Source organism: Fukomys damarensis, unplaced genomic scaffold (assembly GCF_012274545.1).
Source record: "Fukomys damarensis isolate Sample0158 unplaced genomic scaffold, DMR_v1.0_HiC HiC_scaffold_28, whole genome shotgun sequence".
NCBI lineage: Eukaryota > Metazoa > Chordata > Mammalia > Rodentia > Bathyergidae > Fukomys > Fukomys damarensis.
In genome coordinates, this window is record NW_022900940.1 from 48,765,818 (window position 1) to 48,789,054 (window position 23,237).

General features: G+C 39.3%; 1 protein-coding gene across 1 annotated transcript in view; it reads right to left on the reverse strand.

Moving 5' to 3' along the window:
• The window catches only part of Magi1 (membrane associated guanylate kinase, WW and PDZ domain containing 1), a 577,911-nt gene extending 554,680 nt beyond the window's left edge, over positions 1–23,231 (reverse strand). The window contains exon 1 of the mRNA XM_033757021.1: positions 23,112–23,231. The gene's annotated coding sequence lies outside the window, so the exon portion shown is untranslated. The remainder of the gene's footprint in view (positions 1–23,111) is intronic.
• Between the last annotated feature and the right edge of the window lie 6 nt (positions 23,232–23,237).

Consider the following 23,237-nt stretch of genomic DNA (forward strand, 5'->3'; position numbering starts at 1 on the left):
AACAAAAGGCTGGAGATACTAGAGATAACCAACTCATCCAACTTCAAGGATATCCCATAAAGAAAGTGAAAAAGACTGCCCAAAATACTCTTTTCTCAGCAACTAACACTGCAACAGTCATACAGCCACAAAGGTATAGGTTTGAAAACCATTCAAACCCCTGGTATCAGACTCAAGTATTTCACTTCCCAGGTGTGTGCTCTTGGATAAGTTTCTCAATGAAATGGTGCTTATTAAATGAACCACACACACACACACACACACACACACACACACACATCCCATACTCATATGCAGCAAATGTTATGCTATACTAAGCCACCTGCCTCCAGGATCTGGTTTCAGGGTTTGTGGTAACTGCAGAGGGCTACTTTCCCTAAGGTCAGAACCTCCTCCCAGCACAGCCTTACTGACTGACGTGACAATATAGCCTGGCTTCAGATGAGCGTGGTAAAGAACCATTGCAGAATCAGAATTTTTTGTGGGTCACTGAAACCTTGGTGACCACCTCACAAACTAACTTCTCACTTGGCCCAATCCTTCCACCAGAAATTGACCTGGAAAGCATTCCCTAATAACTATCCAATACAGTAATCTCCAATTCTGGTTTGCTTTCTAGGGAACCAAACAAAATATGTCACAAAACAAGCTGGAGTGAAGGCAGACATGGTAGCCCATGGCAGCAATTTCAGCTACTCAGGAGGCTGAATCAAAAGTGTGATGCTCAGCCATTTAGCAAGACGTTGTATTAAAATTTTAAAAATGGCTGGGTGTATAGCTCAGTGCAAAGACACAGGGTTCAATTCTCACTAAGGTGTCACACAAGAGAAAAAAATACCCACACAGATGCACATGCGCACACACAGGTGCGCTGAGAGAGTGAACTATGACCAGTTCATAAGTATTACACTGTTTGATCTGTCCTTTCTCCAGGGTAAACACAAATCTGGAAAAAAAAAAAAAACTCTTGTATAGAAACTCATATGATATCCCATGAATGCTCACCATTTCCTCTTTCCTTAGCTCTAAATCTCCCTATATCCCCTAGATTATCTAATTCAGAAGACCTGCCTTTGCTTGTTTCAAGTAGAATACACAGCAAAGTAAGCACTCAAAAGTTATATTCTTCAAATTCAAATAATGACAGCTATTGAAAAATTCTAAGTCAAGCAGTATGACACACCCAACTTTAAAATACTTATCAGCTTTAATCTGTCAAACATTTACTCATAAATAAAAACAAGTAATCAAATAATATCTTAGGAATTATTTTTTATCAGAGGACCAAAACAGAAAAGGAAAAAAGAAATTATACCATGATCCATTCAACTAGAAAAATCCAAACTATACTATATCCAGTAAACATTCATTCCGAGATATTCTTAAAAACATAAATATGAGAAGAGATAGTATTAAAAGTTCCATGTTGAAACAAAGATAGTAAAGCTCAGGAATAACCAGCTAATTTCAAAAAAGCAGAGGTGAAAATAAAGAGAAAGAAGCAGCTACACAGGCTGCATAATACAATGCACGGGGACTTCGCAGGATGGGACATTCACTGACCATGCAACTGACCTGTATAGTCCTCCAGGAGAAATGCTGGCTCAAAGCCTCATACCACTGAGGAATTTCACCAAATATTCTCAGCAGCATTTTAAAATTATTTTTTATTTGATGATGGGGATAGAAATCAGGACTTTACTGGTGCCAAGCACTCTACCACAGAAGTGCATCAAATTCATAAGCAACACATTTCTAAAGCTGAGAAGAATCATACAGAATTGGTAATCTGTGCCCTCGTGGTGTCAGCTCATCCTGATGACCAAGATGAGAGTGAGAGGACAGACAAGGTTAGTAAACTAAAAAATGCTCAGTATTTTCAACTGCTCTACTTTTTGACCAGAGCTGTTCTTGACTAAAAAGATTTGCAGATAATTTTTTTCAATTCCTCATGAAACAAACAAAAAATGAAATGCAAAGAACAGCCAAGAATATTAGACCTGGTAGAGTTCACACACTCTAAAAAGAGGTCACACCCTAGCTTTGCTCGCCTATTGTTAACCCTGGATTTATCTGGATTCAATGACAGTCTTCTATCTTGTTGTAATACAGTTATTCTCAACTATTCTACCCTCCACAGAACCTTTTGCAACAGTTTTTGTGTCACAAGTGGGGATGGAGAGTAGAGGATGGGAGTTGCTGGTATCCAGTAGGCAAAGGCCATGTGGCTAAACATGTCACAACCCAACACAGCTTCTAATAACAATGACTTACCTCATCAAAATGTCAGTAGTGCTGAGGTTAAAGTCTCTTGTAGTGGAGTGGACAGTAAGATTCCAAACCAAAGGCACATGATCTGAATCCAAAGTATCCTAGGTAAGTACTCAGCTCTTCTGAGACTCAGTTTCCATATGCATGAAATGAAGATAATGGTTCTAGAGTTTTTGTAAAGAATCAAAGAGGTGACAGATGGGAAATCAACCAGCACAGTGCCTGGTACATCAAAAGCAGCCCACTGATGTCCGGATAAATCTGAATCACTGTAATTTTTTAACTACAGCTATTTCCCTCTCATACACATTTCCTCTGGGATTTTACTGGAAAGGAAAGAAAATAGGAACCTAGCCAACACAGAAGCCCACTCTAGGTCAACAGGTTGCATATAGCTCATTTGGTAAGTTAGTCTCCCTGTGTCTAAATTTATGTTTGAGAAACCAGAGGGAGAAAAGGCCACAATTTTACATTTTTTCAAAAGGTATGTTATTTTCCCAAAAGAGAATTTCAATTCAGTAATGTAGGAATCAAAAGAAAGAAGGAAATGTAAAATCCCCAGTTCTCTGAAAAGGACTTTAGTGTGAAAATCCAGCACACTTCTCTCAGACAACTAAAAGTTTCACTAATTTAAGTGATGACTTAGATGCTCATACATCTGACAAAAAGAGAAAAAGGTAACTTCTCCCTTAATACTGACCATGTAACAGTAGCTCAGCAATCATCCACTATATAATGCAGTAGGGGCATAATCCTCACTGTGCCTGACAAAAATGCTTGCTGTAAACTACACCAAGTCACATGGGTAGTGCTCAGTTTCCCACAACTCTTACCCCAATTCCAATCCTCAGAGGAAGAAAGACCAGGTAACCATATAAATCACTATCCCAAGAAGGACACCAAAGAAAAGAAAGAGCACTATTAATAATTACACCAATACAACAGGTGTAAACCAGCTATTTCTCAAACAAAGTAGGAAACATATGTTCACCTGACCAAGAGGTAGCAAGAAAAATTGATCCATGTTGTTCCATGTTTATTTTTAAAGCACACAGGAACACACCCACCTAGGTAAGCTGTATGTTACAAAAATGAGATTATTCAATAGATATTGTCTCTTACTTTTCCACTTAATATAGCATTTGTTACCCATCAGGGCACAGAGATTTATTATCCCAATGTAGAGAAGTGCTCTAAGTTTTCAACTACCACAAACCATGTAAGTCAACCTCAAATTTTTCTCTTTACAAACAATGCTACAGAGAACAAAGCCCTCTCTATATATTTTATGGGTTTGAGTATTTCCAGAGAAAAGATCTTGGAAAAGCTATGACAAATGTTACCTTTTGTGGCTTTTTTTTTTCCTGGTACTGGGGATCAAACTCAGGTCCTTGCACTTGTGAGGCAGGCAGTGGAACTACTGAGCTAAATCCCTGGCCCTAAATATTACATTTTTTAACAAGCTATTCCCACATACTTTTCAATAAGGCTTTATCAAACAATTATAAGACTACTGAAATTCTGCCAGATGGCAAAGGAAACAGGCTACCTCATTCCACTACACCTCTACATGCTTCCTCCACCCTGGGTGTAAGATACACTCGGAATTTTCCTGTCTTCAAGCCACTGTTATTCCCTCCACTCAGAATAGCATGCCACCTTGTCCCTATAAATACCCTACTGCTGAAAAATTCAACCTCCTCATTGAGGTAAGTCCCAAGCCCAACTGCTGGCAAATGATCTTCACATCATCTTGTCCCCTTGTGAATGTCCACACCATGGTTTATTTCCCCTACCACACCAAAACCTAAATCAAGAATCCACAGTGAACTCCAGACAGTGAGAACACAGAGACTCATGGTTACATGCATACACACAGACCTTACAGAAATTCCAGTTCCACAACTTTCTTGGACCAAATCACCTACCCTAACTTTGAGGCTTTAGTTTTCATATCTGTAGACTTTAGAATAGTATCAAGGTTGTTTTGAAAATTAGGTGAGCAAATGCACAGAAAACATTTAACATATAAGAGATCAAGAAATTTCACTGGTTCCTATGTCATAGTTTGATCTCTTGAAAGTATGTTTCATTCAACTTTAAGTCTCATAGAACCTAGCACATTATTTGGCATATAGAAATCACAATGTATGTGTTTTGTTGAACAGAACTATTAATCACTGTTACTCACTGGGTAAAATAATATCAACAGCAGGCGATAATTACTGAATGCTTACTATGAAACAGGTAATCTAATGAATGAATATTCCTCACATGTTATGCCATGTAATTCCCACAATTCCACATGGTGGATATTTTCTGATTTTTTTAAAAAAGCATTAGATTTACAGAGATTATAAAATACTGCCTAAGGATAGAGTTCTAGGGGATTCAGATAGAAAACTGCCTGACTGCAGAGCCTAGACCCTTGGTACCCAGCAATCCATCAAATATCACATTACAGGGAGCAGCCAGTTCCTAGCTCTATCCACAAACTCTTATAGAACATTCAGATGATTCTATAATTCCAAAGCCTGGATTCACTGAGGGGAAAACATATTGCTTAGCCATTATATGTCTTACCCAGCACCATTAGATCTCCCTTCCAATGATAAAATATAACTTATTCAAACATAAATGAAAACACTGGGAAAGTAGCACACTGATCAAGTACATGCTTAGCATACACAAAGCCCTGGGTTCTCTCATCAGCACCAAAATACAACAAGAAAAATAAAACAAATGAGCACAGGGGGGAGGGGGGAAATGCCATGTCTTCCAGGATATATTCATTCAGACCTGTTTTGGCCAAGTGGACTCCAGACTTGACCTCACCCTGTAGCTTTCAGGTCCATGTACATATTCATACAGTTCTAGTGCAGTGCGCTCACTAATCCAAAGACAGCAAACACAGCTGGCACTGCGACTGGTTCTGGAACAATTCAAAGGTGAGCCTCGCACATGACACTGTGTGAGGAGCTTTTAGCCCCACAGTAGACAACTGCAAATCCTCAGCCCACAGGACCCTAGATAACAGACAGAAGATGCTTTTATGACAGTTGCTTGGGCTCAGTAGAAACATAATTGATAACTGCTCACTGAATTCCTATAGTTTATCCTTACATCTATAAACACAGTCCTTTACATATGAGGAAACTGAGGCACAAGCATTATTAAATAAGAGGTGCTGAGTCACTTAGAAAAGCATAATGACATCATGCTGACTTCTTAGACCATTTCCAAGCCCTGTCCTAACTTCCTCTGCCAATCAGTGACCTTCCTTGATTTGGAAAAATGTGAACAGAAAGACATAATGATGTGTACATACTAACTGATAAATTAATCATTCGATCACTTTTATAACAAGCCATCCATGGTGGGATATACTTGTAGTCCCAGCTACTGAGGTGGCTAAAGCAGGACTGCTTGAGCCCAAGGACTGCGGGCCAGCCTGGGCCACAGAGCAAGACCTCATCTCTTTGAAATAAAAAACTAGCCCTAGAGGAGTTCCTCAGGCCAAGAAAGATTCTATTTCTTCATCAATCACTTCACAGGCTGATAAGAACAAACACCATTTCTGAACCTGAGAACTTGGATGGTTTTCCATATCTACCATTAAAAACCGTGGTAGAAAATAGCTTAACTCCTCTGAGCCTCAATTTCTTCCTCTGTTGAATGAGAGTGATTATAATGCCCACTTTGATAGAACTGATTAAGAAGTAAATGAGTTAATTAAGAGCATTTCTAACAAATAGCATAGAAGAAAGGCTATGTAAATGTCAGCTGCTCTAATAACTATGACATTTAACAATGAGTAAAATTAAAACATATAACATGATAATTTAAAAATATATAAAGTATATTTAAAATGTATAAGATAGTTGGGCATGGTGGTGCACAACATTAATCCCAGCACTTGGGAGGCTAAGGCAAGAGGATTACAAGTTTGAAGCCAGCCTGAGTTACATGGTAAGTTTTAGGCCTAAATGATCTTGTCTCAAAAACAGTAAAAAAAAAATGTATAAGCAATGAATGTCTAAGTGGCTGAATTTTTATTGTATTTACAGCTACAATAATCAATAGAAGAACAAAAATCATGACTAAGCCAAGCAACTACCCTGGCATAAAGTTTACCGGACAACATCCATATGCATTTTCTATCTCTGTGATCTCCTTAGTATTCTAGAATACTAAGGATTCAGGGATCATTTAATTGCTCTATAATCATTTCTAGCTTCCTACAGAGAATGGTGACTAAACTTAGGTTTCAAGAGATTTAAGAGAAATAACATAAAGACATAAGACAGTATACTCAGAATGTGTTTCTGTTAAATCTGCTCCACATAATTTGGTCCAACAAATTCCACTCCATAAAATCTAAGAGGAGGTGGTAGTGCCAGGAAAGATTATAAAAACTGAGTGTTAAACAGAAGCATTCTGAGTCTACACAGTCAATTCTGCGCCTCCACAAAACTAGAATCAAAAGTGATCAGATTCAAAGCAGGAATACTGACAAATGTAATAATAACTACCAGTTTATTCAGTGTTGCTTTTGCTCTGTTTCTTGCCAAGGATTCACTGTGCCATTTCACTTAGTCCTTCCGGCAACCACACAAAACGTATATTAATATTGCTACTTCACAGAAGTAAAATCATACATCCAACATCACTTAGCAAGTAAGCAGTGGGACCAAATTTGAGCTCTAAGATACATGAGATCCAAACCCTGTTACATAATTCCTGATATAGCTTCCAACCCAGGACTGTGATAATGTGACAGACCATTGCTAATGGTGGGACTAAAGACCAAATAACCAAACTGCTCTAAGTTCCAAAGCAACAATGAGGAAACACTGCTGGCCAGCCTCTATCCTGGCAATGCAATCCCTATCTTCAGAGCTAGGGACATTAGGTCAGTGGTGCCTCTAAGAGGCCTGGAAAAGGCAGGCAAAGCAAGAAATAAAGAGGCCAAGGTATTACAGAAACTTGAGTACTGTTCTTGCTTCTGAGGAGAAGACTAAAGTCACACAGAAAAAGAGAGAAACAACTCACCATTCACAGCAGATAAATGGATGAGCAAAATGTAGTCTTTATATACATTCAATTATTCAGCCTGACAAGGGAAGGTCATTATTACATATGCTATAACATGGATAAACATTGAAAACATTGTGAAAAGTGAAATAAACCAATTATAAAAAGACAAATACTGTACGATATTCCAATGACAGCCAACTTCATCAAGACAGAAGCATCTAACAGAGGTTATCATCATCTGAAAGGACAGACAAATAAGGAGTTGTTGATAGGGACTAAGTTTTCATGGGAAAATATGATGCAGTTCTGGAAATGGATGGTGGTGATGGCTGCACAATTTGAGTATGTCCTTAATGACACTGAGCTATACACTTAAAAATGGTTTTTAAAAAACTCATTTATGTATTTTCTGTCACAATTTTAAAAGTCAAATTAGAATCCTGCAGTTTCCAAGAAGTACAAGTTCCACGCCTAGAACCCTAAGAAGTGTCAGCTGGCACTGGAATATGGAGGCACTTATGTTTAGACTTACAGGGCATGGGTGGGCATCTCCTGCTCCAAAGAGAGCACAGAGTCTAGAACCTGCTGGAGTGGAAGGAAGGGGCTGTGCTCCAGGACCAAACTCCATAATGTCACCCGGCACCACCGCCCCCAAGGCCCATCCACACAGTAGCACAGGTGTCTAGAGGGAACTAATATGTGCCACAGGGAATAAATAACATTTTCCATTCTGGGAAATGCATGGAAGGTCTCCAACCTAGAGGAAGCCCATCTCTGTCACCTTATCAGCCACTGATGGATTGGTGACCTCTTTGTATCTCCAGTACTCTGAATGCTCAGGATCTTAATCAGCCACCAAGCTCAGTCTATTACCTCACTCAGCATAGCGTGGATCGGCCCTGGTTACTTATCTCCCATTCTCTTTCAAGTCACTGTTTGTCCAGCTTTGCCAACAGAACAAAAACTTGTTATTTGACCCCCTCTCATTTTGCTCTCTGAGAAGCACAATTGTTCCATATAAATGTTTAGGAGAATCTGCACACTGCCATATACTGAACTTTCTTTTAATGAAAACTGTCATCAGTAAATGTACTGATAAAAGGGAGGAGGGCACATAAGGGACACTAAAATACTACCCAGGTTTTAAAATGTAAGAAGTATCAACCCAAAAAAATGAGAACCAAGACCGCCTGTCATGTAAAGGTACAAGATCCCAATAATGAATGTAACTGTACTGTAGACCTAAAATGTAAATAAACTCAATAAAATGCTCTCTGAGAAGCACAATTGTTCCATATAAATGTTTAGGAGAATCTGCACACTGCCATATACTGAACTTTCTTTTAATGAAAACTGTCATCAGTAAATGTACTGATAAAAGGGAGGAGGGCACATAAGGGACACTAAAATACTACCCAGGTTTTAAAATGTAAGAAGTATCAACCCAAAAAAATGAGAACCAAGACCGCCTGTCATGTAAAGGTACAAGATCCCAATAATGAATGTAACTGTACTGTAGACCTAAAATGTACCAATAAACTCAATAAAAGAAAAAAAAAACCATCAACCCAAAGTGTCACTCCAATCTAATCTTAGAGCAGCTACAAGTGAAACAAAGAGCCTATATGACTGTCCTCAGATTTGTAATGGCATCACCTTCCGTACTGTTCAACATGGTAGACAATAGCCATGTGTGGTTATAGACATTTAGATTCATATGTAAGTAAAATTTAAAATTCAATTTCCAGCCATACCTGTAGGTAGTGTAGTAAATATGAAACAATGTAAATAATATTCCGTCACAATATGTGCTGCCAGTCCCCACTGTCTTTCCTCCAGAGGTCCTATTCCATTTTAAAAAGGCAAGCATAGTACCACGGAAAAGGTCCCTCCAAATTACCAGTCTTATTCTCGGGCTCAAAAGCAAGACAATGACCTCCCACATACACATATGCAATTTTCCAGTATTTGCTCCTAAAAAAGCCAGTGGTTAAAATAATTCAGTTTGTCTTTCTACTCTTTTTTCTTATTATTTTTTTCTCTTAAATTCTTTTATTGGTACATTTTAGATATATAATACATTTACATTCATCATTGGGAACTTGAATCTTTACATTATGTATCTTGCTTCTTAATCTTTCCCCACTCCCCTGCCCTCCCTTCAACCCTCCACCCCTTAATATTTGCAAAAGCTTTGTTTCCATTTATTCCATAGCTCATATTTTTTCTTTTCACTTCTTTCCTTTGATCCCCTTTCTCAATCAACATTTACTCAAGTGCAGAATGGGGAGTGTTACTGACATTCATGAAGTGTCAGAATTGAAAAGTCCAGTATTTTAGAGCCTGGAGTTTCAAACATTGGACTTCGCAACAGCCAGAATTTTTCTGAACAACACTATGGCTACGCAGGACCCCCAGGACTCTGATTCTGTAGGTCTGAGCTGAGACCTTGTAATACCCACATTCCATGAACATCCTATAAAATCTGAATTAGATGCTGTTCTGTGGGCCATTCGTTGGAGTTGGGATATCAGGACTATGCTGGGCAGGAAGACATGAGTCAGAATCACTAATGATGCCACAACCTCCAGAGGTCCACAATTTGCAGGCTTTCCAGGCAATTCAGATGTATTTTCTATTCACTCAAATCCAATTTATGGGACAATGTTTCCAAAACTTATCCTTTTCTCCAAAGCAGTTCTGCCTGAAATCTGTTAGCAGCCATCAGGTAAATAGATGTGGCTAGAAACAGGTGGACAGGCCCACAAACAAACTCTGAAACCTCAGGTCCCACCCCTGCCAGCCTTTTCTGGTTATCTTCTTTCCCAGAAATTCAAGCATCAAGGAAAATAGAATGACTCACCATATAGATAGACTTCTCCCACCAACAGAATTTGCACGAGTAACAATCATCAATCTTACTCCTATCAATGGCTTCTCACAATTATCTTGCTCACAGAGAATAGATTGATCTTACATTTTTAGCAGAAATGTCACAGAAACAGATTCACACTGAGTTAAGAGAGCCAGGACCTTTCTTCCTTATGGTGGTATTTTCCCACAGAGTTAGACACACAAATAGGCAACAGCTAAAAGGATGTTTCCTTTGCTGGGTATCCTAACTCCCCGACTTTTATAAATCGTGACACATGTATAATATATCAAAACTGAGATAACACTGTGTTTCCAAAAGACTTTTTTTTACTTTAAAAAGAAAAATGTCTTGGCACACACAATGTGGCTCACAGATTGAAAAGGACAGAAGCCAGGACATATCCCTGGATGTTGGTGTTAAAACAACCATTTCATCCCACACCATTCAACAACAATGAATGATTATTGACTTTCCCCTCTCTTTGCCTCACTAAACTCAAGATGCAAAATCTCAAACTGAACTAGCTTTTGGTCATGTGTCAGCAATTTGGGCATGCAGACCAACTAATTACCTATTGCCATTATAATGCTATGAAAAAAACAATCAGGAGCTGGGTACATAACTCAGCTTTACAGTATTTATCTGGCATGCAAAAGGCCTAGGTTCAATCCCCAGCACTAGCAAGAGAGGGAGAAAGGGAGGGAGGGAAGAAAGGAAAGATAAGAAGTAAAGTAAGTAAAGGATACAAAGGACAGAAAGTAAAGGATAAGAACAGAAAGAAAAAGAAACAATCATGAAATCTCATGGCGTGCAAGAACACTTGTTCAGTGCACACACACCCAGGGTGGCCCAGGGTCTGCTGGACAGCTATGCTTATCCTAGCTGAAACAGACCAGTTTTCACATACCTTTGGGTGTGTGCTTAACTGTAGGTTTACTCTTTAGTAGACCTGGATTCTTCTCTAACAAAGACTAAAGTACAGAAATTTTACCATGGATGGCCCAGCCTAAAGCATCATGGAATATAAGCTTTGTGTGCTATACTGTATACATGAGCCCTTTAAAGTACACAGCAGATAGAAGTTAAATTTCATGTGAAGTTGGGATTGGGTGCGGGGAGCTCTGAATACCTCAAACGTGGTAACCATAATGAAGGAAGCTGATTAGACCACACAGTAATGTACACTTAAAAACCTAAGTTCTGCTTCACACATGAAATTTCGGATTACTTGTAAAAATACCCTATCAAAAACTGAATTCCTAGACAACCTATTGGAATGTTCCACTCAGAAAGGGGCATAGAAGGGAACAAAAGAGAATAAATACACAAACCAAATCCAAACCTAGCAAAATTTAAACTTCTCACAGAGCTCTTGCCATTGATTTTACAGCTTTGATTTTGCAAAGATCATTCCTTGACTTTTTGATAGAAAAAATGCAGCAATTAAATTTCTAATCTAAATTACCTGAATCCCATTTCTCAGCCTCATGCAACAAACTTGATGCCCAACGTGAATTATGCAATGCAGAACAATCCATTATGCAGGCAGAAAAGCAACAAGGGTTTTCAAAAACCAAAATTCTACCATGTAACTGTGGCCCTGAAGAACAGATATCCGCTGTTCTCCAAAGTTAATCACATTCTGATAGTATCTACTTTGGGAAGAAAGAAAGGCTAGATCTCTGATCAATCTGCAGAATGTCCAAGCAAGTTGTGTTAATAAAAACTTTGCCATATATTTAAAATCCTAAGTGGCAGACATATAGTTCATTCATTCTGTTATTGTGATATCATACATTTTACAGTGAAATCACCTCCAAAATAAAAATGGATTCTATCCATTACTGTGAATTCATAGCCATATGAATACTGATTTCAAGATGTGATTTTGCACCCACTTTAAGTTTCAGCAGACTGAAGCCTTGAAAGAAACTATCCCAAAAACTATGATCTGCTGTCAAAATACACTCTCTTCCCAGCTCTTCAAAACTAGAAGAGCATTCAACCACCAGCTGGGCCTCAATGAACCTATATTAACTAGTTTTAGTGCCAAACTAAATGACTTCCAGAATGTATTATTCATTTCAACGCACATTTCTTGGCCTTTTTTGTGAATTGGTCACTATCCTGGGCCCTGAGAATACAGACAACAAGTAATAGATGAAATGTGCAAGACACCAGTGGTACAGATAAATATATATGAGAGGTTTCAAAATTGTTGCCTGAAGTCGAAATATGGCTCCCAGATGTGTTCTCTTTGGCTCACCCATGTTTTTGAAAGAATTTTGAACCAGTATTTGAAAACTGACAAAGTTAACTTAAAAAAAAAAAAAAAAAAAACCTGAAAAAACTAGAAAAACTGGACCAATATTATTACATGCCAGCAACATTCTAAACAGAATGGTAACTCTTTCCCTTAAACAAGATTAGCCCTTCCAGTTTACTCCATTTGCACCACTCCCTAAAGTTCTGTAAAATACCTACTCAGGACTTGAATGTGCCATTACTCCCAGCAATAAACAATTTCAATGGTGGGTATTATCTGCTACATGTCACGTAACTGAAGACCTACAGATTCTCATGGTTAATATATTCTCTGCAGGGTCACATAATGGAAAACATTAAAACTCTTTAAAAGATTAAACTTCACACAGCCAACAGCTGTTCTTCTAATCATCTATCCAAAGAAAATATCTGAAGATGTTTACTAAAATGTATGAGGATATGCATCAAAATGCTCTATAATAGGAAGCAACTGAAAACAACCTAAATATACATCTTTAAAACATAACTTAATATATTGTAGGATGCATGAAAAGCAAATCCTAGGGGATTTAGTTCAGTAGTTCTGCTGCCTACTTCTCAAGCACACCTGAGTTCGATACGCAGTACCCAAAAGCAAATCCTGCAGCCACTTGAATTGGCAAAAGTGACCTATGCATCTGACAAAAAGCCCATAATACATCATTAAGCACAGAGAAAAATCTCACCAAAACAGCATGTACTCTAAAATCCCATTTTCATAAAAAAAGATAGCTCCCCCAAACTATAAAGCTATGTGGGCATGGGATGGATGGATGGATGAATTAAAATATAGTGATAACACCTGTATTTCTCTGGGGTGATATTATAAGCAATGTGCACACATTTTCCTTCCACATTAACATCATCCTGTATTCTATGCATTGCTTAAAGGTAGGAAAAAATATGTATCTTAACAGCAAAAAACCAGCAATGCAAGTACAGACCAACTATGGACAGTGATTGATAGTCATACAAGGACACAGTACTATGAATTTTTAAAAGATTAGAAACTAAAATCTAGAGGCAAATACTTTTGATAACAGAAAATATGCACGTTCCAACACCAGAGATATTTCGTTTTTAACAACCTGATCTTGAGCTCTGAATTTTTAACCAAGTCACACAGACTTAAACAGGCTGATAGTTGGAGGACGAATTGAACATATTCTCCCAATAAGACAAATTCCAAGGCTTCTCCAAGAATCCAGGTGGGAAGGCACTGACTCTATTTAAATCAGGCTGAAGTGGTACCACCCATGGCTGCACAACATAAGCAACCTCTACACACATCTGGCCAGAAAAAAGGCATACTATGACCTTCAACACAATTAATTCAATATTTTCTCTACAGTCCAAAATGCTACAACAGTTGGCAGACAACCATCTTTAATCATCATGGAAAAGTCAGACATGTGGCTAAGTATATTTGATATGACTTTAAAATAAAACAGGGATTTTCTAGTCAACCTATCTTCACAAAGAATTTTTCAATGTAAAATTATGCCTACTTGTTATCCTCCCCAAAATTTGACTCAACAGATATTTCTAGAGCACCTACCTAGTGCAGAATTCACATAATACATAAAATAGGGATGCTGTCTTCAGGAAACACACAATCCAGGACCGAAATCCAGGCAGCCAGGCAAATCTATAGCTACGAGATACTGTTGTAACTCTTGAAATAATTATGTGCATGCAAAGCACAGAAAGCACTGAAGAGTAGATTCCATGTACTGGTGAAAAAGATCTCAAACAACAGAAGGCAGCAAAGCTAAACTGCTTGAATGTACATGTAGCACTTTGTTTTCTCAGTGGTAAACACTGGTAATCCATTTATTATTATTTATTATTTCTAAGAGTATCTTCACAGGGGTTACTAGGCATGTTATGTTGTCTCTGGCAACAACAGGTCCTAACTAAAAAGGGTGCACTCACATTGACCCCCAAGGTATAAGCACATGGGCATTCCACATCATGTGATCAAGACATCTGTAATATGAAAACCCAAGGTAAGAATTTTTGAACCAAGTGTGTATGGGTTTGAACTTCATCTGTATTCATAGTCTGGGTGAGTAATTTGACCTCTGAAACTAATTTTCTCATGGCTAAAATAAGAATAAGATCATCTACCTAGGCAAACTTTTCTTTAGCCTGGACCTCAGAGATACCTTAGAGAATCAATAAATAGATATAATTATTAATCTGCCAACTTTTGTTCAGACTGGCAATCTAACCATGAAGTTATGCTATGGATCAGAATTTCTCAACTTACTGATATTTTGGATTGGATAATCAATCCGCTGTTTTGTGCACTGAGATGTACACTGTAGGCTATTTAGCATCCTCCCTAACTTCTGTTCGCTAGATGCAAGTAGCACCCCTTCTTTAACTGTTGTAACCAAAACTGTCTCTAGAGATTGCCAAATGTCCCATGGAGTAGCCAAAATTGTTCTACCAGCTTACAAAGTGTTTCACGTACATTACTGCATTTGAGCCTCACAACCACCTCCATAAGATAACTTGCCATTCTCCTCTTCAACTGGAAGACTGACAGAATTAGTATTCTCCAGGTTAACCTGCCTGTGGTCTCTCAGGTGAGAAGAGGCAAAGCATGGATTTGAACCCAGGCCCACTCTAACTCCTTACAATCACTAAGCTTCAATCCATTCCCAGACATTTTTGGTGTGGAAGCCCAGACATGGTATCATGAAAACCAGAGAACCTCACTGTCACAATATCAAGGCTCATCAATGCTGGTACTGGTTGTCTCCCACCTTTACCATCCCCTTGGACCTGAAAGCAATTATTAGAATCAGTCAGCCTTGCAGTGTGGGCTCAGAACTCCACCAACACATGGGGAATCCATACGCTTCCTACCTGTCTGGTCCATTCCAGCTTGAGCCTTTTAAAAAGACAGAATCTGAATCATGCAGAAAAACAAGGGCTTTTTCTAGACTTGAAAAGCTCTCCAGAGAACTGTGCACCACAAAATCCATCTTTCAAGAAATTCTTTCTTCTCCCACAAGTGTTTTCAAATGGGAAACATTCAAACAATAATAGAAACCAGTATTTATTCAGCACTCACTATGCACCAGGCCTTGTACACATGGCATTTATTAAAATCTCTTTGTTTTATTCCTTTGTCAATCCTAGAAAGTAGGTATCATTAGCACCTACATTTTCCAAAGGATAAATCTAGACCAGGGGTGACATATCTAGCCCTAGGTCACCCAGCTTGTCAGTGGCAAAGCCTGCTTTCTACGCAGGCAGCCTGGGTCTAAAATCTGAACCTACAATACATCAATACTTTGGTATTTACAGATTATTTTAGGAGTACCAGGTCAGTCATCCTAATACTGTAACAGGATGACTACAGTCATCTCAAGTCTCCTATTTAGATCAACTACCTGGTGACTCGTGTTACTGCTATTTCTCAAATCCTCCTGACACCTGAAATCAGTACTCTATTTTTGAAGGCTAGGACCTGTTCCATGCAGAAAATTAAAACTGGAAATACAAGTTAAATGTGATCCCAAGGATACTTTAATTCATTCTCTCCTCCTCTCTTTAACAGGAAATCATGGGCCCAAATCTGGTCTTATAAACCCACACAATATTAAGACCAATTCAAACAAGCCAGCTATGCTCACTACCTTCAAGAATATTTGGATCAATCGGTTAAACATAACTTGGCCCCAGCCACAGACTATCAACATTAAACTCTTAACCAGTTTAATATGATCATTGTGAATTAGCTACATTTTCAGAGACTTTCATATATCATAATACTGAGAAGCAATCGTGCTCAGGAGGAATGTATTCAAGTTCTAAGTAAGTCTGAGAGTGGACATTCAACAAAGATTTAATCAAATACTACTGTACACCAGGAACTCCTCTGGAGATTCATGGGAAGGGTGAATAAGTCATCTCTGCCCTCTTGGAACTTAAGACTCTATGTAGAATTATTTTTAGTAATAAATAAACTACAAAGCAGAGAAGGGGAAGAGAGAATGACAAATAGCAGTATAGTTATAGTTTAAGATGTGGTCAGAGTATTATAGACAGCTAAGTCAGGTAGAAATATTATAGGCAGTAAGGCAGGGCTAGGCCCTCCAAGGAGTCAGTGCAGAACATAAAGATAAGAACACATTACAACTATGGCTGATAGTGCATCCACTGAAGACCAGACCTCAAGATAAAGACAGAATGACCAGGTCTACATGCCTCCCAGAGGACAAGTCATATACTGTAATTCATATCACCTGGTCCAATAAAGTCTAGATACACACGAGTCATTCATCCAAGTGGGCGACTATTATCTCCTGATATATCTCTTCCAAAAATGGTTCTGGTTCCTTCCATGTACACTTCCTACATGACTTGCTTCCCCACTGGATCAATGTAACCTAAGTAGCTATACCTGTAATCCTATTGGTTAATCACAATTTTGTCCCACCTTATACCCGCCTGATTTTTACCCACCTTGTGATTTTACTCTGTAAAACTTCCTCTAAAAAGTGGGGTCTGCAGCAATCCACCCAGGACTCCTCCTGCCTCTCAGGAGCTGTATCTCTCCCCTTTGATACATATTTCCTACTCTTAACCTCTGTTGTTTCTAGAACTCATTCAACTTTAGAGAACATGAACTCAATGTATCAGACATTTAACAGGTTATAATATTTCCCCTACATCATTTGGAGGTCCAATATCATCCCTATATCAAGAGGAGGTCTCTCTAAAAGGGGACACCAGAGAAGGGCTTAGAGTTCCCAATGAAGCAGCCTTTCTGATGTCGAGGTAGGGGTGAGAGGCTATGGTTGGGGAAGAAGAAGCAAATTAAGGACCAGACCATATGAGCCACATAAGGCAGGAATGCAGTAACCTACTTTTTAGGACATGAATGTCAACCCATGACAAATCTGACAGCCTTTATTCTCAGTGTACACAAAATCATTATATCCTGTTACATGTATATACTAACAAAAAAGGACCCCAAACATCACAAAGTGGTATTATGAAATAAAATAAGTGTTGTTTATAAAGCAACATCCTACACATAAACCCTTGTGGTATGAAGATGTCAGAATGTTTTCTCTGATAAACACTTAATTCCCCTTGGTGGATATTACCAATTCTGCCATCCAAAAAACTAGCTGGGTAATGAATGCCAACAAATTCTCGGAGCCAACTATGTGCCATTGCCTCCTAAGGTCAAGTTAATCTTCTTTTACATAACATAGCCAATGTCAAAGGGTGGTCTCTTAAAACAATGAGCAAATTGGGTAGCTTGCATTTTCATTATATTTTTATAAAAACCATGGAGCATTCCATGGTGTAAACTAAAAATATCCATTTGAGAGTAGTCTTTTGGCAGCAAGAATAAAAACAGGTTTTTGAAAGTTTAAATTTAAAAAAGACCTGAACACAAAGTACAATTTAAGATACAGAGAACTAAAATCTGACTGTTATCTGTAGCAGAGATCCAATTTTCTGTTTGCCAAAAAATAACTGTATACAAGGCTGCAAGAAAACGAAGGAAAAGTATCCTACATGGATGGCAATGTCAACATTGAGCAGGTTCCGCATGAACACAAAGCAGAAAAGCCCTCATATCACCCTGCTGGCTGAACATCTGAAATCTCAAATTTAGAGACAGTTGTATAACTTGGGTTACAGTCAACAGGCAGAAATAATTGGATACAATTCATTAAGCCTTGATGGACATTCATAGGCCAGTATAAAGTAACAAACAGAGGAAGTCAGCTAACTGTAAGAGCTGGTGATGAGAAAATAAAAAACATTAAGATTATAGAAGAGAAGAAAAAATGAATAGGGAGAAAATAAGAAAAGATGTTGTATATGACCTACCTACACTTATCATCTGAATAAGAAGAAACAATGGAAAATATATTCAGCAAATTCTAGTGGCCCTGGACTCACAGCTATCCTACATGTGGTCAGTAGTGTGCCAGGAACAGCTCGACTTGGTTTGGGAAAAACCAATTAATTACTTGCAGTATTCCCCACTCCCAGTCTGCTACAAACCAGGGTCTCCTTGTCACATAGGAGGAAGACACCAGAAAAAGGCCACTGAGATCAACAAGCACACTAACAAAAGGAGCTACCTTTGAGACTATCTAGAGGAAAAAGGAAAACAAGTGCAACAGTTATGAGAAATGACGAAACCAAGACAAACAAGATACTGAATTTAAAATGAGGGAGAACATGATAGAAGGATTATTCTGTCACAGAGCTCTGGTCATATATTCCAATCCATCAAAACAAACACATAACATTAAAATTTAAAAACTATATTCAGCAGCATATGATCACAAGTCCCACACTACAGGGGAAAGGGCTGGTGGCAGTGTTTTGGTTTTGTTTTTTGGTTTTTTTTTGGTAGCATAGATCAAACTCAAGACCTTGTGCATCAGAACCACTGAGCTAAATCCCCAGCCCCAGTGTTTTGGTTTTTAAATTGAATCTTATTTACTATCTCCATTCTGGCTTTAAAAGGACAGAGGGAAAATTCTGGTTCCTAGTAATTTGCAAAACTGCAAAATTCACCTGCAAAAATATGAAAGCATAACTGCAATCACACTGTTTTAAATCTTTGATGTCTGGATTATTCATAGAAATGCAGCATTTCACAAGTGCAAAGGATCTTAAAAGAGATATACCCACTTATTTTTGCTCTGAAGAAATTCAGGCCTGCAGAGGGCAACCTGTCAGAAATGATAGCTGTAGCTGGCAGAGCTAGTTCCGGAACCTTGGGCACCTGCTGCATTTGATGCCATCTTCTCAATTCAGGCTGTACCCCAGGGCAGTAGTTTCCAAAACTGAGCAAGCACAAGTAATACCTGAAGGCTTATTAAAACATCCCACAGACTCCACCCTCAAAGTTTCTCAATCAGTAGTGCTGGAGGGAAGCTCGTGATTTTATATTTCAGTGATCTGAGGGTTCAAATTCCACCCCAAGGTCCCAGGAGTTCTACTCAAAGTAGAGCTTTGGAGTAAGTCTTCTGAGTTCTAACTTCTGGTCTGCCACTTCTGAGAGGACTTTGGAAACATTACCCACTCTCTAAACCTTAGCCTGCAATATCCAAGTCTAGTTCACAGGACTGAAGCAAAGAATGCTTGTTCTTGCACCTGGAATATTTTTTTTCTTATTTGGGGGTTGGGGATTGAATCCAGGGCCTTGTACATGGTAATATCCTAGCCTGACATATTCTAAGGCAAGAGATTAATAAACAGTAGGTACATTCTATATTATAATTTCCCCAATTAAATTTTTCCTATGAACACTAGAATGGCTAAATTTCAAAAGATAAACAAGATCAATCAAAGATTGGCAAAGATATAAATCAATGGAATATCTAAAGGAGCTCTAGTCATAATAATCATAGTAAACAGGTCCAAAGGGTAAGGGAAAGTGGGAGGGGTAGGGAAAAGGAAAGGGAAAGAAATAAATACAAGAAAAGGGAAAAATGGAAACAAAGTCTTTGTAAATACAGAGGGGTAGAGGGGTTGAAGGGAAGGCAGGGGAATAGGAAAAACAAAAAAAGAACCAGGATATATCATATAATGGCACAAATTCCCAATGATGCATGTCATCATATTATATACCTAAAATATACCAATAAACTCAATGAGAGAAAAGAAAAGAATACTTTTCAGCAATAATGAAGAACCAAGAAAATGATATGTAACATGAAATCTCCAAAATACTTTGTTGCATGTAAACAGCCTGAGGCAGAAAGTACATACTACATAATTTCACTCATGAAGTTCAAGAATAGTCAACTAAATAGTGAAATAAATGAAACAGCCTTTTGAAGTGGGAGGACTTGACTGGAAAGGGGCATGAAGGAAATTTGTGGAGTAATGGAAATGCTTTGTATATTGATTTGAGTGATGACAACATGAGCATATATGTCTGCGAATACTTGTAAAAGTAGATTCTTAAGATCTGTGTAACCATGACTTAAATATTACACAACATATATATATATATGCATAACATTACATGGTACCCATTAATACGTATAAATTTTATGTTTTCATATATCAGTTAAAATTAAATTTCTAAAAAATCATTTTTAAAAAAATCATATTACTGCAGGTAAATACCTTAACATGTATACATAATAACACATATATAACTAACAATGTGAAAATACATTAAGTATAATTTTTTAGGCATTTTGTGACAAAGGGCTGTACTCTCCATTTAAAATGAACCAGCACTAACCCAGTGGGTCCATTTACATTGATTCCTTCTAGTTCAGTCCCACCTTACATAATCCCACTTGTTACAGACTATTTTGGTCCATCCATCTTTCCAGAGAATGACCACAAAATAGAAAGAACAGAATCTTCCCCCAGAAGAAGACAATGATGTTTCCTTACAGAAAAAATCCAGAGTGGCCCTTGAGGATCTAACAACACAAAGTAAGGTTTTTCTTTACTAAATGCCAAGGATGAGCCTACCTAATATAAGACACAGTAACAAAGACAAAGTAAGACACAACCCTGTTGTCTAATTTAAATTATAATTTCAGTATAAAAGAGGGAACAGAAAATTGGTGAAATGGTTTCTAGGGCCACTATTACTGGTAATGAAGCGTCAGACAAGCTAACTGTCCTCATGTAATTATTACATGAAATAACTTTCACACTGTAGTGGCTTCTAGAGTACCCCAGTTTCCCAATCAGCATCTTTTTTCTATCCCATTATAAGCAGATCCACACACATGCGCACACACATACTTCTGCTGTGAACAAAACCATGCACAAAGAATAGTCTTGGGTGGGTGAAGGAATGATCACTTGGAGACACAGGTTCCTTCAAACCTATCTGAGTAGCTTACCAAACTGTCCTCAGTTCCTTGCTGGAGGCAGCCCAGAGACCGCACCTCTCCAGGCTCTACTGGGGGAACCAAGGGGCTCAGCTACAGGCAGGATGCACACTGAAACAAACCCAACTCAGGACCTGTGAGATACCTCCAGACACCCCCATGGTGGCGGGGGGACAGCAGGTGCCCTGGCCTGGTCTTCTTCTGTCCTTAGTTCAAATTGCCCGGAACTGAGATCTGCAGCTGCTCCTATATCAACTGCCTGACAGGATTTTCTCTGGAGCTTTATCAACTCATAATCATCCAAGTAACGCATCAAATTTATAATCCACGTTCCTGGTTAAATAAATAACTGCTCAAGCTCAACTCAAACATAGCAATAATAGGTAATCTTTACTACGTACTTACTCTGTAGCAGCAACTGCTTGGGTACCCCCCCATTTGCTTATGTAATACCCACAAGCCAGTTTATAGCTAAGGACACAGCCGGAAAGGCAAAGCCAGAAGAGATGTGCAATGAATAAGGAACAGTCTCTCCCTTTAAAGAGCTCCTGTATAGAAATGAACACCTAACTTGGGAGTGCAAGGTAAAACACTGCAAGATACAAAAGGAGCACAGAGAAGGAAGTATTTGTTCATCATGGAAGTATGGTGGGGACTTGTGGGAGGAATGTCCAAGTGAAGGATAAGTGCACAAATTGAGAGAGCTTTTTATCGCTAAGGGTCAGCCCCTCAGTTCCCAAAAACCCAGGCCATCCCCTATCACCTCCTCCATTTCATCTGGAAGACGCCTGTTTTTAACAGAGGACCAGCTCGGCCCAGTCATCCTCTTTTGACACATTCCTCCAGCTACTGGCGGTTTTTATGCAGACATATGGAAACTTTTCATCATCTTGAACTCTGCCACCTCCCTTGGTGCTTTCACCCAGGAGAACCTGCATCACAGTGCTTGGCCGTACAAGGAATCCCCTTAAGGAGCATTCTTTGGCGATCAGACAAAGGTAGACCTTGAATATACTGAACAGAGATTCAAGGGACCTACCAGTTAGGAGGCCATCCCTTCTCTGCAGACCTCTGAGGGAGAAGCGTTGCTTCCCTTCCCTGTCACAAATCTGACCCTTCTTCCATTGCCTAAGGATGGAGCAAGGACTTGAACAGTTGGTAGTTGGGTGACCTTGGGCAAGTCACTTAATTGTCAGCACCAGTTTCCTTATTTGTGATACGAGATTTGTAAAATCCACTCGTTAGAACTGTGAATCTGAACAAGATACTACAAATAAAGGACTTTACAGAGAGCCTGGCACATAAGCTGATAACAAGAGGCAGCTATCTTATCAAAAGCTATGCCAACGACGGCAGGATAAACTTAGCCTTGACTCTCTCCCGCCGCACCTGGGCAAGGTGGAGGAGATAGGAGCCTGGTGAGCTCTCGGGCCGGCCACGGGCTCCGGAGTCTGCAAAAGGCCCGGGCCTGCCCAACTGCAGGGGTCGGTCGCAGGGTACAGCCAGTTCTCCGATGGAAGCGACTCAACAGCACCCTTGCCTTCCACGCGCCCAATCTTCGGTGTGGAAACTAAGCTGCGGCCAAAATGGTCAGCTGGACTCGGGGGACGTCCACCTGTCCCGCTTCAGCTGCCCAGCTTTCCTTCGGACTCGGGCCAGCCTGCGCGGCAGTCGGGTGAGACAAGTTCGCGGTCCGGGCCTGGAGACCTCTCCCGCCTCCCCAACTTCGCGCAGCCGCGCCTCGTGAGAAGGGCTCCGGGGCTTACCTTGTCGGACGGCTCTGAAGGTGACGGCCTCTCCGCAGCTGTCGATGACGCCTTGCACGTCGTAGCGGGGCAAGCCGGACACGCGCACCCCCTGCACCTCCAGCAGCAGCTCGCCCTCGCCCAGCC